Below are 13889 nucleotides of genomic sequence, written 5' to 3'. Positions count from 1 at the left end.
GTTGAGTTCGTTGTTTTTCTACAAAGGAAAATGTGATTTGGTATATCTTAACACAGTAGGCAAGAACAGATCTTTGGTGAAAGTTAGTGTTAAGAACTGAGAGTATAGTTAAATATTGTTTTCTTAGTATTATTCCTACAACAATAACAACTCCTCACAGAAGGTACAAAGGACTTTCAGGCCCATTGTCTTCTTAGAACTAAATCCTCAACACTCTGAGAGGTAAGAGGATTAGAATGTGCTTTTGACCTTCATCTTCATCTGATATTTGAGATATCAGCCTCTAATTAAAATGCATTTATCTTTTCACGAATTCATCTAAAAATACAATTTTTGGCCTATTTTGTAGACAAAATGGATCACATTTACTGTTTTCATTCTAATTCTTGACTCTTCTTGCGAATTTTCAGCTTCCCTCTATATACACATATATACATCTCATTCATCAACTCAAATAATAGTGCTTATGCTGCCTGGAGTGGGAAGTGTGTTTAATTGGAAAGCTAGAAAATGCCCTTTTATCCTCTGCAATGCCACCAAACAACTGTCAAAATAATAGTGTCCTAGGCCTGTGAGATCCAAAGTCAGGTCCTTGTTTTGTGAAAAGGGGAGTACAACAAAAAGAAAACAAATTGTGGAGTTCACCTGAACAAGCAGTGCTCCATCCTGTTTATTATTTGCAGAGTGCTGGTGCTATTTCAGCCATGTTGTCATTTTGAATGCGCTGCTGCAGTACTGCTACGACCATTGAAGTTCCTGCCATTACTGTATGACTTATCATTGTAACCCCATGTCCCAGGAATGGGCTTTCTGGCCATTGCTAGTGACATATGTGCAGGGAATGAAAAAGAGCCTCCAAGTTAGCTGTGTGTGTGTGGTTGGTTGGTTGGTTGGTTGGTTGGTTTGTTGGAGGGGAGGAGGGATCACGACATTATTCAGTTTCAGGCAATTAGTTTCCTAGTCTCAATGTTGGAGGAATGTTTAAATGCCATCAAGACTAATCAACTCATAAATTTATTTTAGCCTCAAAATATTATACAAGTCATATATTCACTTTTTAAAATTATAAAATACATATAAGGAAAATGGAAACAGCAAGAACTATAATTTCATGATTCAGGGATAAGTATAGTTAGGAATAGGTACGTAACTGTTCAGAGTCTTTTCTGTGAATGAGATTGTACTATAGTTGACTATTTGTACTGTAACTGACTATTCACTTATTTTTTGCGTATGTATTTTTTTATTGAAGTATAGTCAGTTTACAATATTGTGTCAGTTTCTGGTGTACAGCATAATGCTTCAGTCATAGGAACATACATGTATTTATTTTCATATTCTTTTTCACGATGTTACTATAAGACATAATTCCCTGCGCTATACAGTATAAATTTGTTATTTGTCTATTTTATATATATTAGTATTTGCAAATCTCAAACTCCCAATTTATCCCTTCCCACCCCATTCCCCCCTTGGTAACCATAAGTTTGTTTTCTATGTCTATGAGTCTGTTTCTGTTTTGTAAATAAGTTCATTTTTTTAGATTCGACATATAAGTGATACCATATGGTATTTTTCTTTCTCTTTCTGGCTGACTTTACTTAGAATGACAATCTCCAGATCCATCCATGTTGCTGCAAATGGCATTATTTTATTCTTTTTTTATGGCTGAGTAGTATTCTATTGTATAAACATACCAGACCAGGTAGGTCTGGTCAGGGTGGCCTTAGCTTAAGGTAATCTCTGTATGATGTCTTGGGTTTCTCAGAAATGGTCCAGGCAAAGCCATCTCAGCTCTAGATTGCTGGAGACAATCTATCAGGTGCAGTCTCCTGTATTGCTCAGTGTCATAATTTGACAGGTTGGGAAGATGGATATTTTCATTATATCACAAAAACCTTAGTGAACTGTTAACAGGAAGAATCACAGAGTTTTTGTTTCTTAAGAAACATGCTTTATAGCTTCATAGATTATGAACTCTGTAAGGAAAACTTTATATCCTCATTTCACAGAGGGTGATGCTAAGGTCCAGAGAATGCGTAAGTGAGAAAGCTGCGACGGCCTGACTCCATCTCTCTCTCCCCGTTTGAAACCTGCAAATTTCAGGTTAAGGAGTTAATCTAACATTGTGGCAAGAATCTTTTGAGTCATGAAGTTGCCTTCCCCTGTATTAGAGTCAGAGAGAGAATTCAAGTTAAAATCCTATTAACATGAGAGGTGGCTAAGCAATCTTGTTTCACACTAGCCTCCATTTGCGGGGAACCAGTTGACCTCAAGTATCATGGGGCCATTTGGCCATTGTTGCCCAGAATAATACCCAAACTCAATAGCCTGGCATTCAAGGCTGTTTGAACTTGAGTTACAACCTGCTAATTTTAACCATGTTTAAGCCTGGCTGGCTCTTGGTTCTAAGTCTTCCTAGCCTCTTCCTGATTTGCTGTGATTTACTCTAGTATCCAGCTGACACTTGACTCTGTCTCCAGTAACTATCCCACTTGACACTTGAGCCTCAGTGTGACTATTTGGTAGGCCTAGGACGGATTCCTGCTTTTGTCTTAAGGACTTGGCCTGGAGTTTCCTTCATGTTCTTGAGCTTCTTTCCCAGAGAAAGATAACTTTGTTGGCCTCTTAGAACTCACCTCTTGGTTCCAGGTTGGTAGCTGGCACCCTGGATGACCTTCTAGGTCCCCTGTGGGGGTGGCCCAGGAATAGAGAATTCAGGGCAGTCATCATAGATTCCCTGAGTGCCTCCTCTGTGCCAGGCCTTGGACTAAGTTGGGATCTAGAGATGGATTAGACACTCTCCTGTCCTAAATGTCCTTCCCTGGTAGGGAAGAAAACTGTCCAAATAAATAAAGGTAGTAACGTGCTGTAGGTGCTCGGAGAGAAATCCATATGGAGTGAGTGAGGGGCATAGAGAAGGGGCAAGTCAGTTTTGCCAGGGTTGTGGAGATGGTTGGGGAAGGTTTTAGAGATAAGGTGCTGAGTCCCCAGGGACATCCTGTGTAAAGAAAGAATCCTTCGCTCAGAACCAAATTTCCTCCCTGAGACCAGGGAATAGATTCTCTGGAAAAGAGAAGCCAATGGTTTGTTAATTAGGCCTTCGCAGACGGAGTAATGTGAAAAAAAGATCAGAGTCCCCTAGATGGAAATCTTTGACATTTGGGATCCAGAGTGCTCCATGGCTAGCCAGCCTGGCAGTCGGTCTGATTTGGTCTTCTTCAGGGAAGGAAAATTCCCAGCGGCGACTGCAGTGGAAATGCTAAATGTGGAAGACTGACAGAACAAAACTTGTTTTATCTGGCTGAAATGAGGGGGAAGTGGCCCTTGATATGACCTTTCTTCCATGTGGGGTCGCTTTTTAGACTTGGAAAACTGGCTCAGAAACAAAATGCCAAGTGAAATGACCAATCCAGAACGTTAGCACAGAGTAGCTTCCCCCAAGGCCATTTGTTCTTCTTCAGGAGCGTTCCCTGAGAAAGCTGTGGTCAGGTCCGTTCAGTCCCTCCTCCCCCTTCAGGTGCAGAGGGCCTTGAATTGCCTGGCTCACCGAGAGGGGTGTTTTCACTGGACACGTTTTTCCATGGTGACATTGGTGGCAGGACCCAGTGTCCCTGCAGGAAGTGGAGTGGTGAGAGGAATGGAAAAGAACAGTGTTTTCCAGCAGGACTGTTATGTTATGGAAACCCTGACAATGATTTGCAAATGTCTTTTTTCTCTGTATACCTGGGGCTTTTATTAACATTGGACACCATGGTTTTTATGATTTAGAGTTGCTGAAATAAAGCTACCCTGCAGGGAGTCACGAAGGTGAGATAATAACCCTTCAGAGCTGTTCCAAGGTAGGGTGATAGGACTGGACCTTTATACCACATGTCAATCAGGTGGCTGCTGGCCACCTCAGGAAAGGGGCATGACCTTGGATGAGAGGATATCTCTTTAGCTGAGGCAGTCCCAATGGGGTGCTGACAGCATTCTTAGCAACTTCATCTCAAGCCCTTCATTCTTGAAATGGGATCTGGGTGACACATTACACCATGCTTCCACCTTGAAGTCAGATTATTTTTTATTAAAACATGAATTTAATAATGTAACCTGCTGCTGAGAATCCTTCTGTGGCTCTCCATTGCCCATAGGATAGGAACCAGACCCTTACTTTGGCATTCAAGGCTTTTTACAATCTGATCTTAATATTTATTCTTTCTTTATGACAATATTCCCCACCCTTGTCCATGACCTAAGAAATACAGACCATATTCCGGCTACGTCAACATTTTCACATGCTGAATATACACTTTTATATACCCTGTCTTCTCTGTCTGGGATATCTTTATTCTCTCAAACTCTTACTTGGTTTTCAAAGCCAAGGTCAAATATCCCTTTGTCTGGAATGTCTCCAGGAAGTCTTTCTTTTCTTTGGGTTCTCACATCCCATGTTCCTTCCTTTCTACTTTTTCTTTCTCTACTCATATTATTTTCCTTTCCTTTACTTCTCGCCTCTTTTTACTTTTGCTTCTCTTCCTTGTTCCTGTGCAACTCTTCCCCCGTTTTCTCTGATTTCTCTCAGGTTCATTATGCAGGCCTTTATTATCACTTACCCTGAGATGCTCTAATTATTTGACTAAAAATAACTGGCACACCAACATCAGCGTCACAATAAAGCTTCTTGCTTGATCAGATGAGTTACACAGCCTTTCTTAGGAATAATATCAGAGTTGCCCCAAATACCTTCCACCTCAAGTAAGAGACAACATTTTATAGTTACTTGTTTTTGCATCTGACTCCTCCAGTACTGAAAGCAATTTAAGGCCAGGGACTCTGCCAGTCATCTAGGTGTACCCTATGCCTAGGTCAGCCCTGTCACAAGGGAGAGCTTCATTCAGTGTCTATTGAATGAATAAATATTACTACATATGTTTTGTTTTTCATCTGAGAAAAGGGTTGAGGGTGAAATGAAAGTGAGTTCCTTTGTAAAAGAATCAGAAAAAAGGGTAATAATAAATGACCACATTCCTTTCTAATATGCTCAGCTTTTCATTCCTGATTTGACATTACTCATGAGTTAATTTGTTCAATAAATTGTCACAAATGTAAAGACTTTCACTTATTCCCGCTTGTCCCTTACACACATTGGTAGCAGACACTGACTGAGGTCTTACCATGTGCCAGGCTCTGCATCCCTCATTTCTAATTCTTAGAATAATCCTATGAGGTAGATACTGGTACACCCATTTTGCTGGTGGAGTAAGTTAGGCTCATAAAGTTTAAACTAAGTTTTCTGTGCTGATACACTTTGTTTCTTTCTTTCTGGTTTTATTTGGGGGGAGGTAATTTGGTTTATTTATTTACTTATTTATTTTAATGGAAGTACTGGGAATTGAACCCAAGACCTTGTGCATGCTAGGCACACACTTTACCACTGAGCTATACCCTCCCTCCTTGGGCTGATACACTTTCAAATGACCAGGATTTGAACCAGAGAAGCCCAATTCCAGAGCTCTCCTGCTTCCTGTTACTCCGTTCTGCTGAAATTCAGTATACTGATAGCTTGTGTACATACAGGCGATCGGAGATACTTGTCTATTTCAGGTGGAAGACTTTTTTGAGAAAAATTCTGCTATCTTTTCAAAGAAAGGCCACATAATTCATCTGTTAAAATGAAGCACTGCTGCTTTGATATTGACATTCTGTCTAGAAGTAGGAAAATTAAATTGTGTCTGTGTGTAATTTCTTCAACTATGGAGTAGTGAGAGAATGGGTGAGAGTAATTATGAAAAAGAGTAATCTTAAAATACTCTGAAACGTGAAAATATAATGAAACAATTGTACATTGTCATTATATAGTGCTATTACCAGGAAAATGTTGCTGTTGATAGCATATCATCATGGTGATTTCTCCATGCCAGACACTATGCCAAGTCCTTTCTAAGCATCATCCCATTTACTCCCTACAACAACCTTGTGAGGTAAATGTGATTAGCACAGGTACCCTGTGACCCAGCACTCTTGTTCTTAGGTATTTACATGAGAGTAATGAAAGTGATAGTCCACTAACGTACTTGCATAAGAGTGTTAATAGTAGCCTCATTCATAATAGCAACACTGAAAACAACCCAGATGTCTGTTAATAGGAGACCAGATAAACTGTGGCGTGTCAGAATATAACTCAGCAATAAAAATTAAGTAACACTGATACATGCAACAGCGTGGGTGAATCTCAAAACCATATGATGAATGAAGAGTATATACTTCCACAAAAGTACATGCTGTGTTGTTCCACTTGAAGTTCTAGGACAGGCTTGTTTTTGTGGAAAAACATCAGGACAGTGGTTGCCTTTGGGATGTATGATTGGAGAGGACATAGGGGAATTTTCTGGGGTGATGGAAATGTTCTGTGTCATGATAGGGGTTTAGGTTACACAGGGACATGCATTTGTCAAAACTCATCAGAAGGTACATTTTTAAGGTTTGTGCAATTCATTGTGTGTAAATTTTACCTAAAACATTGCAAACAGATATTGAACTCTAGTTAATTATATGCCTGTTGAAGTGTTTAGAAGTAAAATGTACTGATGTTTTTAACTTTTCTTGAAATGCATCAGAAATGAAATGGCTTGATGGATTGAGAGAAATGGATAGATGACTATATATGTGATACAGCCAGTATAGTAAATGCCAATGTAGAATCTAAGCAGTGGATATCATGGGTACCCATGATGAATTTCTTTCAACTTTTATGTACGTTTGAAATATTTCATTAAAAATGTCAGAAAATGAAATAATAGATGTCCAAAGAGGGAGTATAAGTAGAATAAACCAGGATAGAGTAAACTAGAAAAAAAAAGTGTCCTTCTTTAGTCCCTTTTCTGATACAAAATAGGTGTTTTCACCCAACGAAGCTTAGAGGACTCTCTGTTGCCTGCACCCTGGAGTCAGAACTGCATCACATTCTAGTCTTTTACTTCCTGTGCTCCCTGATGTTCTGCTGTCTCCTGCCACTCCGTAATATGTCTCACCCATTAGCCCCTTGAGGTGACTTCTTCCTCCCTGCATTCTCCTTGTACTTTTAGGCTTCTGTGCTTCACTTTATGCTGTTTTCTGTGCTTGGAGGGTCTCCATCCCTATAAAATCTATACTTATCCTTATGGGTCCAGCTTTCATGTTCCTTATTGCTGATTTCTATTATAGCACCAGTCACGTTAAAGTTGTTTACTTCTGTATCTCCCCCTCCCCCTCAGGACCGTGATGCCCTTTAGGATGGGCACAGTCAGTTTCTCACCTGTGTCTTTTATGTCTTGGCGATTGGTGCAGAAAGCAAGGTCAAGAAATGTTGGGTAGATGATATAGAATAGAACTGACATTGAGAAATCCCTGCACCGTTCATATGCCACTTTGGTCTCAGATTATTTTCTTGCCCTTTCTTTGTTCCATTCTGTGTTACGGGGGGGCTGACCCCTGCAAACAACATTTCCCAGGAACTCCTACCAGTTGGTTTCTGACTAGATCCAGTCACTGGGAGACACCAGTGAGAAGTAGGAGGGAAGAGGAAGAGGGAAGTCAGAGTGTTTCTTTCCTCTCTGTACTTAGGAAAGTGTCCCTTTCCTAAAGACAGCAGCCGAGTTTTCTGCACAACTTTGGCTGCCATCAAATAACCCATCTCTCTGTGCTCCCTACTTTTGCCAGGAAGCTCTGCCATGGTTCCAACTGCTTTTTGATGACCTCAGCTCCTGGGCTCTGGTAATACCACACCTTTATTCCTCTAGCTCTTGGGATGGTGGTAGCTTTTAGCTGTTGATAATTTCTGATTTGACTTTCTATTCTGTACTTGGCTTTTAGGCGCCTCTGAAACCTTTGTGACTTAATTTTTTATATAGCTAGCTTGAGCTCTGTCTTCCTGACTAGATATTGACTCCCATACTTTGTACCTCAATTTTTTCATTTTAAAAGTGAGATGATTGAGATATAAGATCACCAATTTTATCCTTGCTAAAATTTAGTTTAAAAGAAGATATTTTTTAGTAAGCCATCAACATCGGCCCATTTTGAATTTCAAACAGAGAGAAAGAAAAAAGAACTAACACTTCCACTTAGTACCTCCTGCCCTTCCTAATGCAGTATCCACTTTGTTCAGCCAGGGCTTATCAACAGGGGAGAGAAGTGAGAGTCCACCTGGAGTCCTGCCTGGTTTGGTGATTGAATGCTGCATTTATGATGTACCAGTGTCAAAGGTAGCACTGATTATATAGTGGCCAGAAGTCAGTGAGAAGCAGCAGGAGCTGGTGTGGCCGTGAGGAGGGAGGGACCTGGGATCAATGCTGACCCCTATCACCACTAACTCTGGCACATCTCTGAAGATACACAGACCATGGGCTTAGTATGGGAATGGAAAGAAACCCAGAGAGGGTGAACTACTTCTCTACTGGAACCTGCTAGTTCATTGTCATCAATCCTCAGCTAACATTTTATCTACCCAACTTCTAACTCCCAAATCTAGCAGTTTCCACCTCATCAGGCTCCATATTGTATAAAGCATTACTTTATGTTTGAAAAGAAAGACAAAAATGGATAATACCTAATCCATTCCCTCTAGGTACTCTCAATCATGTAGGGGTTTTAGGTACATGTATGACTCTTCATTCATAAAAATAATTCCAGTATATCACAGTATGTAGTACATATTGTAATAAGTGCAAATAAGATGTTTGGGGAATACCATGAAGAAGAGAGTATTCTAAGAGGAGTATTTTGGAAAGAATTGATGGAGGGGTGAGATTGAACTAAACCTTAATAAATGATGCTCAGACTTAAGCATGGGGGAAAAGACACTGCAGCAGAGTTAACAGCTTAAGCAAAGGCAGAGGGGCAGAAAGTGCAGGGCCTACAGGGAATAACTGAAATGATGGTATTGGGTAGGAGCAGATGGGAAGAAGGCAGGAATCAAGTTCTGAATCAATATGGGATGAAGAATTTACAATCTATATTCTTATGTAACTAGGAGTCAGTGAAGTTTTTTGAGCAGGAAAGTGGCAAAATCAGATCTCTGTTACAGAAAGATTGCCCTTGTGTCATGGGGTCATATGGATTGGGCAAGGAGAAAGAATGAAAAGAGTCCAGTTGGGAAAAAGGCCATTGCAGTAGCCAATCTACCACCACTAGGATACCACCTCAGAGGCCATGGACTTCTTAGGGCAATGAAGACAAAACAGAAACTAGTTGAGCTTGCATCATCCTAGGAATATGTACAGACCTTAAGAAGATTTGAAAGAATGACCAGTATCTGGGTTTACATTTGGTACTACTCATACAGTGGGCTGTAGGGGGTCAAGGAATTGGGACTCTTGTGAGAATTCAACTGAAATCATGACCATGAAGCCCAGTGAAACAAGGAAGGGAGTTAGCTAGAGGGTCAAATGGAAGAAGCCTCAATGCAGGCAGCACTCAGCTATAGGATTGGTGCTGGGGGTAGGAGAGACTGTAAAATTAGTGACACCTAAGAGGGTTTTTTTCTTATGCTCTTATCTCATGCATCATGAGATAATGGGAATTGGCCTTTACCGTTTTGTTCTTCCAAGCACACGTGGAGGCAGAGGTAGTAGGGACAACTTAAGGTCTAGAGTGAAGGATCATAAATTGACTCACGGCTCTGTACTTGTTAACCCTGTAACTAATGAGGCAGCTCTTCAACATGCTGTGCCTCCTTCAGTTGGTCCCTAGAAAAGCAGCCTGGTTAGTGGTTGACAGGGAGGGTTCTGCAGTCAGTGCAAACTTGTGTAGGGTCTTGTAGAATTAACTTCTCAATGTCTCAGTTTCTTCCTCGGTAAAGTTGGGATACTAAAGTTTGGAGTTGTGAGAATTAAATGAGATGATGCAAGCTTTTAGTACAATATATTGAATACAGTAACTGATTAATAATGTAATGTAATCACCATATTATATTACTAATACATAATTATTATTAGTAACCAAAAATGGGCATAAAAATCTGTAGCTCTGAGAGTTTCTGTGATGATCAAATAATGAATATGAAAATGCTTTTAAAGCTATAAAACACTGTACAAATGTAAGATATAAATTATGATGATAACAATGACCTGAGATGCTCCCCAGGCGCACATACAGAACCAGTGTTGTGTCATTGCTGAGGGAGCAGCTCATTTCTCCTGGATGGTTGGCCTGATCTGTCTGCCCTGGCTTCTCTCACTGCCTGGAATTAGCTGATAATTGCTCATCTACTCATGCTGCCCTGAGCAGGGTGTTTGTTCTAGTCACGCTGTAGCCAATAACAAGGATGCTGCTGCGATAAGCATATAATGGATGAAGCCAGGGTCTCAGAGTAGAGGTTGTGACCTTGGGTGGTGTCAAAAACCATCACTACCCATCCCTCCGAAGATGTAGAACACAAAGCCCAGCTGCGTTTAGAGCCTCAGCACCTATAGACCCATTACGAAATTTGCCTAAGGTCATATAGTATGGAGGTGGAGGACTCAGTTTTGGAGGCCTGTTTTATCTGATTCTAAAGCTGTGTTCCTTGTGCCTTTCATTGCCTCCTTTGGGGGTGACAGAAGGGGGTTAATTAGTATGTTGGGGCGGGGGGGGGGAGTTGGCAGAAACATCCTGATAAACTCAAAAGCCCCCTTAGCTTTTGGTATTAGAACCAGTCCCTGAAGGAATGGGCAATAGACCTATCCCGAGAGGAGTGCTAAGTATTATCTATTTGGGGGGAAAAAAAAAGACAGTTGCCATTCCTTGCAGTTGTGGCAAGAAATGATGTTCAGTCATGGTAATCTTTCCGAGTAAGAATGAGCACTAGGCCAAGATGACCCAGAGCAAAATTATCTTTTCCCTTCTAATCTTTTTTTGCTCTCAATTTCAATGAGAAGCAAAAATTTCCTTCAATTCCAAACCTCATCGTTATCTAAAACCTCCGTCTACTTCTTCCTCTATGTCCTGTTAGTTCTTGAACTCTGTTGATTTTCCCTTCCTAAAGTCTCTGTCTTGTAGTTTATCCTCACCTTGGTCAGGGCCCTGCCCCATTTCTCTATGTCCCACTTACTCTGCATATAGGCACCAGCATGAGCTTTCAGAGGGAAAGCTCTTTTCACGTCATATTGTTTCTCAAAGAACTTCATGACGTGTCCACAGTGTACAGAATAAAGCTCAAGTTCATGATCATGGAGTTCAAGACCCTTCAAGAACAGGCACCTTTGTCATCACTCATGCTGCCCAGCAATACCTTCCTTACTTTTTCATACTTACTCTTCAAGACTGAACTTAAAAATCATCTTCTAAGGTTTTTAAAATTTTTGTTTATTTTTTATTGGAGTATAGTCAGTTTACAATGTGTTAATTTCTGGTGTATAGCATAGTGATTCAATTATACATATCGTATGGTCCAGCAATCCCACTCTGGGGTATATATCTGGTGGAAGTTCTAATTTGGAAGGGTACATGTCCTCCAGTGTTCATGGCAGCACTATATACGGTAGCCAAGACATAGAAGCAACCTAAATGTCCATTGACAGATGACTGGATAAAGAAGCTGTGTGTGTATGTACATATATACAGATACTATACACACACACACACACACACACACACACACATATACATACACACACACAATGGAATGCTACTCAGCCATAAAAAAGAATTAAAAAATGCAATTTGCAGCAATGTAGATGGACCTGGAAATTGTCATGCTAAGTGAAGTAAGCCAGAAAGAGAAAGAAAATATGATATCATTTATATGTGGAATCTAAAAAAAAGACATGAGTGAACTTATTTACAAAACAGAAACAGACTCACAGACATTTTGAAAACAAACTTATGGTTACCAGGGGGAAAAGAGGAAGGGAGAGGGATAAATTGGGAATTCAGGATTTGCAGATACTAACTACTATATATAAAATAGATAAACAACAAGGATGTACTGTATAGCACAGGGAAGTATATTCAGTGTCTTGTAATAGCCTAAAATGAAAAAGAATATGAAAAAAATCATCTTTGTTGTGAAACTTTTCTTCGTTCTGTTAATCAGGAATGGTCACTTCTTCCTCTGCATCCACAGTCCTGATTTGGGTGTGTTTATTTCATGCTGTTTTTATGTCTTCTGACTTATCTGAGTGTTCATCTTCCTGCCCAGATAGCAGGCTCCCTATGGGCAGAGCCTGGGCCATATCCATCAGCATCCAGAGAGCATCCATTGATCCCAGCAGCAAGCCATGGAAGGGACTCAGTTAACACTTACTCCTTTGCCCACATTTGACTACAGCTACCTAGCTGAGACACATTAAAAAACAAAACACAAACAAACAAAACCGAAAAGCTACTTTTGCCCCAGTAACTCATGTATAGAGAGTTTCTGAGCTCATGTGTAGATCTCATGATCTAGTTGTGCCTAAATAGTACAGGAAAAGGAGATGTTCAGGCATAAAGTCAATGCACAACACATCAAAGGTAGAAAAGCAATTTCAAGATACTCTCCTCGCTCTGCAGCAAATACTGCTGTCAACACATTTGGAAGTAGTGGATGTTTCATTTATTTGCTTTATTTTATGTGTTTTTGCATTCTTCTTTTCCCTCTTACACTACATGCCTTGTCAAGTGTCCCTAAATTGGGATTAAATCATGCAAGTTGTATAGTTTTATCTTGAACATATATTATAGTCATTCCTGTGTTACTGAATCCAGGAAATAATAGAGAAGGCAGATATTAAAATAAATCTATATCTACCTCATATAGGGAAAGAAGGGACATAGTAAATCAGGAGCTATGAGAAATCTCCGAAAGACAGAAGGCAGATGGGTTTGGACTGAAGATGAAAGAAAAGCCTGGGATGGGTGTGAGAGGATTGCACCATTAAAGTGAGAGCTGCACCAAGCATGTGTGGGTTCTGGGACTGGAGGAAGCTCAGGAGATACTGACAGGGCAGGTTATGGGGGTTCCATAGAGGGAGCAACCAGATATGTTGACTTCGCTTGCTGGGTAGGAGAGGGGGCATTTGTTCCCAGGCAAAAGTAGCATGTGAGTTCTTTGAGACAGAAAGATGGGCCCAGGATTCAGGTGGCTGACAATGCTGGGAGGAGCATTTTTAAAATAGTGTCCTTAACAATTAGTAAGAGAGAGAAGCCAGAGCACATGAAACAACAGTGAATATTATTTAGACATTTGAGTTAGGAATGAATGAATTAGGGTCACTGGCCTAGTAATTCAACAGATGTGAAGTCTCAGCTTAAAACCTCACCATTTAGGGTCACAACTGTCTCAGTTTGCCCAGGACTGAAGGGGTTCTAGAATCATAGGACTTTCAATGCTAAAACCAAGAAACTCCCAGGCAAATAGGGACAAGTTGTTCACCCCATGACCGTCCTTCTTTTTTTCATCTCATGAGTCAGAACAATGTCTCTTTTGACCTCTAATTTCAAAGCTGCTCTGACTGCCCTGTGGCTCAGTTTTTGGCAACTCCCAATGCTGGTTGTGTGGGTCTCAGATCACTTAAATAACACATCCTGTTGCCCGCTAGAAAGGTCTGTGACTTATTGCTGTCATAAACATTTACAATTACATTATTTTGGCATGTATTTAATGAGACATGTAATCATTATGTTGCATGGGGATCATGAAATCCATATTGTATTTGTCATAAATGTGCTTTTTATTTTTCATGGCCAAACCATGTTTTAGTTTTTATTCTAAGTTCTTCAGGATCTATAACCTGATGTCCATGCCCTCCTTAATTACACTGATCTTCTAATCATCTCCAGCACGTACAGTTATGTACACTTAGGTGCAGGTAAGAAAGCAAGGTTCTGGATCTGATTCTCTAGCGGTTGGAAATCTCTTGCCCTTAATTGTTCTTCATGCCCCAAGCCTGAGAAGGTATCTGTAG

The sequence above is a fragment of the Camelus bactrianus genome, chromosome 4, assembly GCF_048773025.1.
Source record: "Camelus bactrianus isolate YW-2024 breed Bactrian camel chromosome 4, ASM4877302v1, whole genome shotgun sequence".
Taxonomy (NCBI): domain Eukaryota; kingdom Metazoa; phylum Chordata; class Mammalia; order Artiodactyla; family Camelidae; genus Camelus; species Camelus bactrianus.
The sequence above is the reverse complement of the archived record's forward strand: the minus strand, read 5'-3'. Positions refer to the sequence as shown.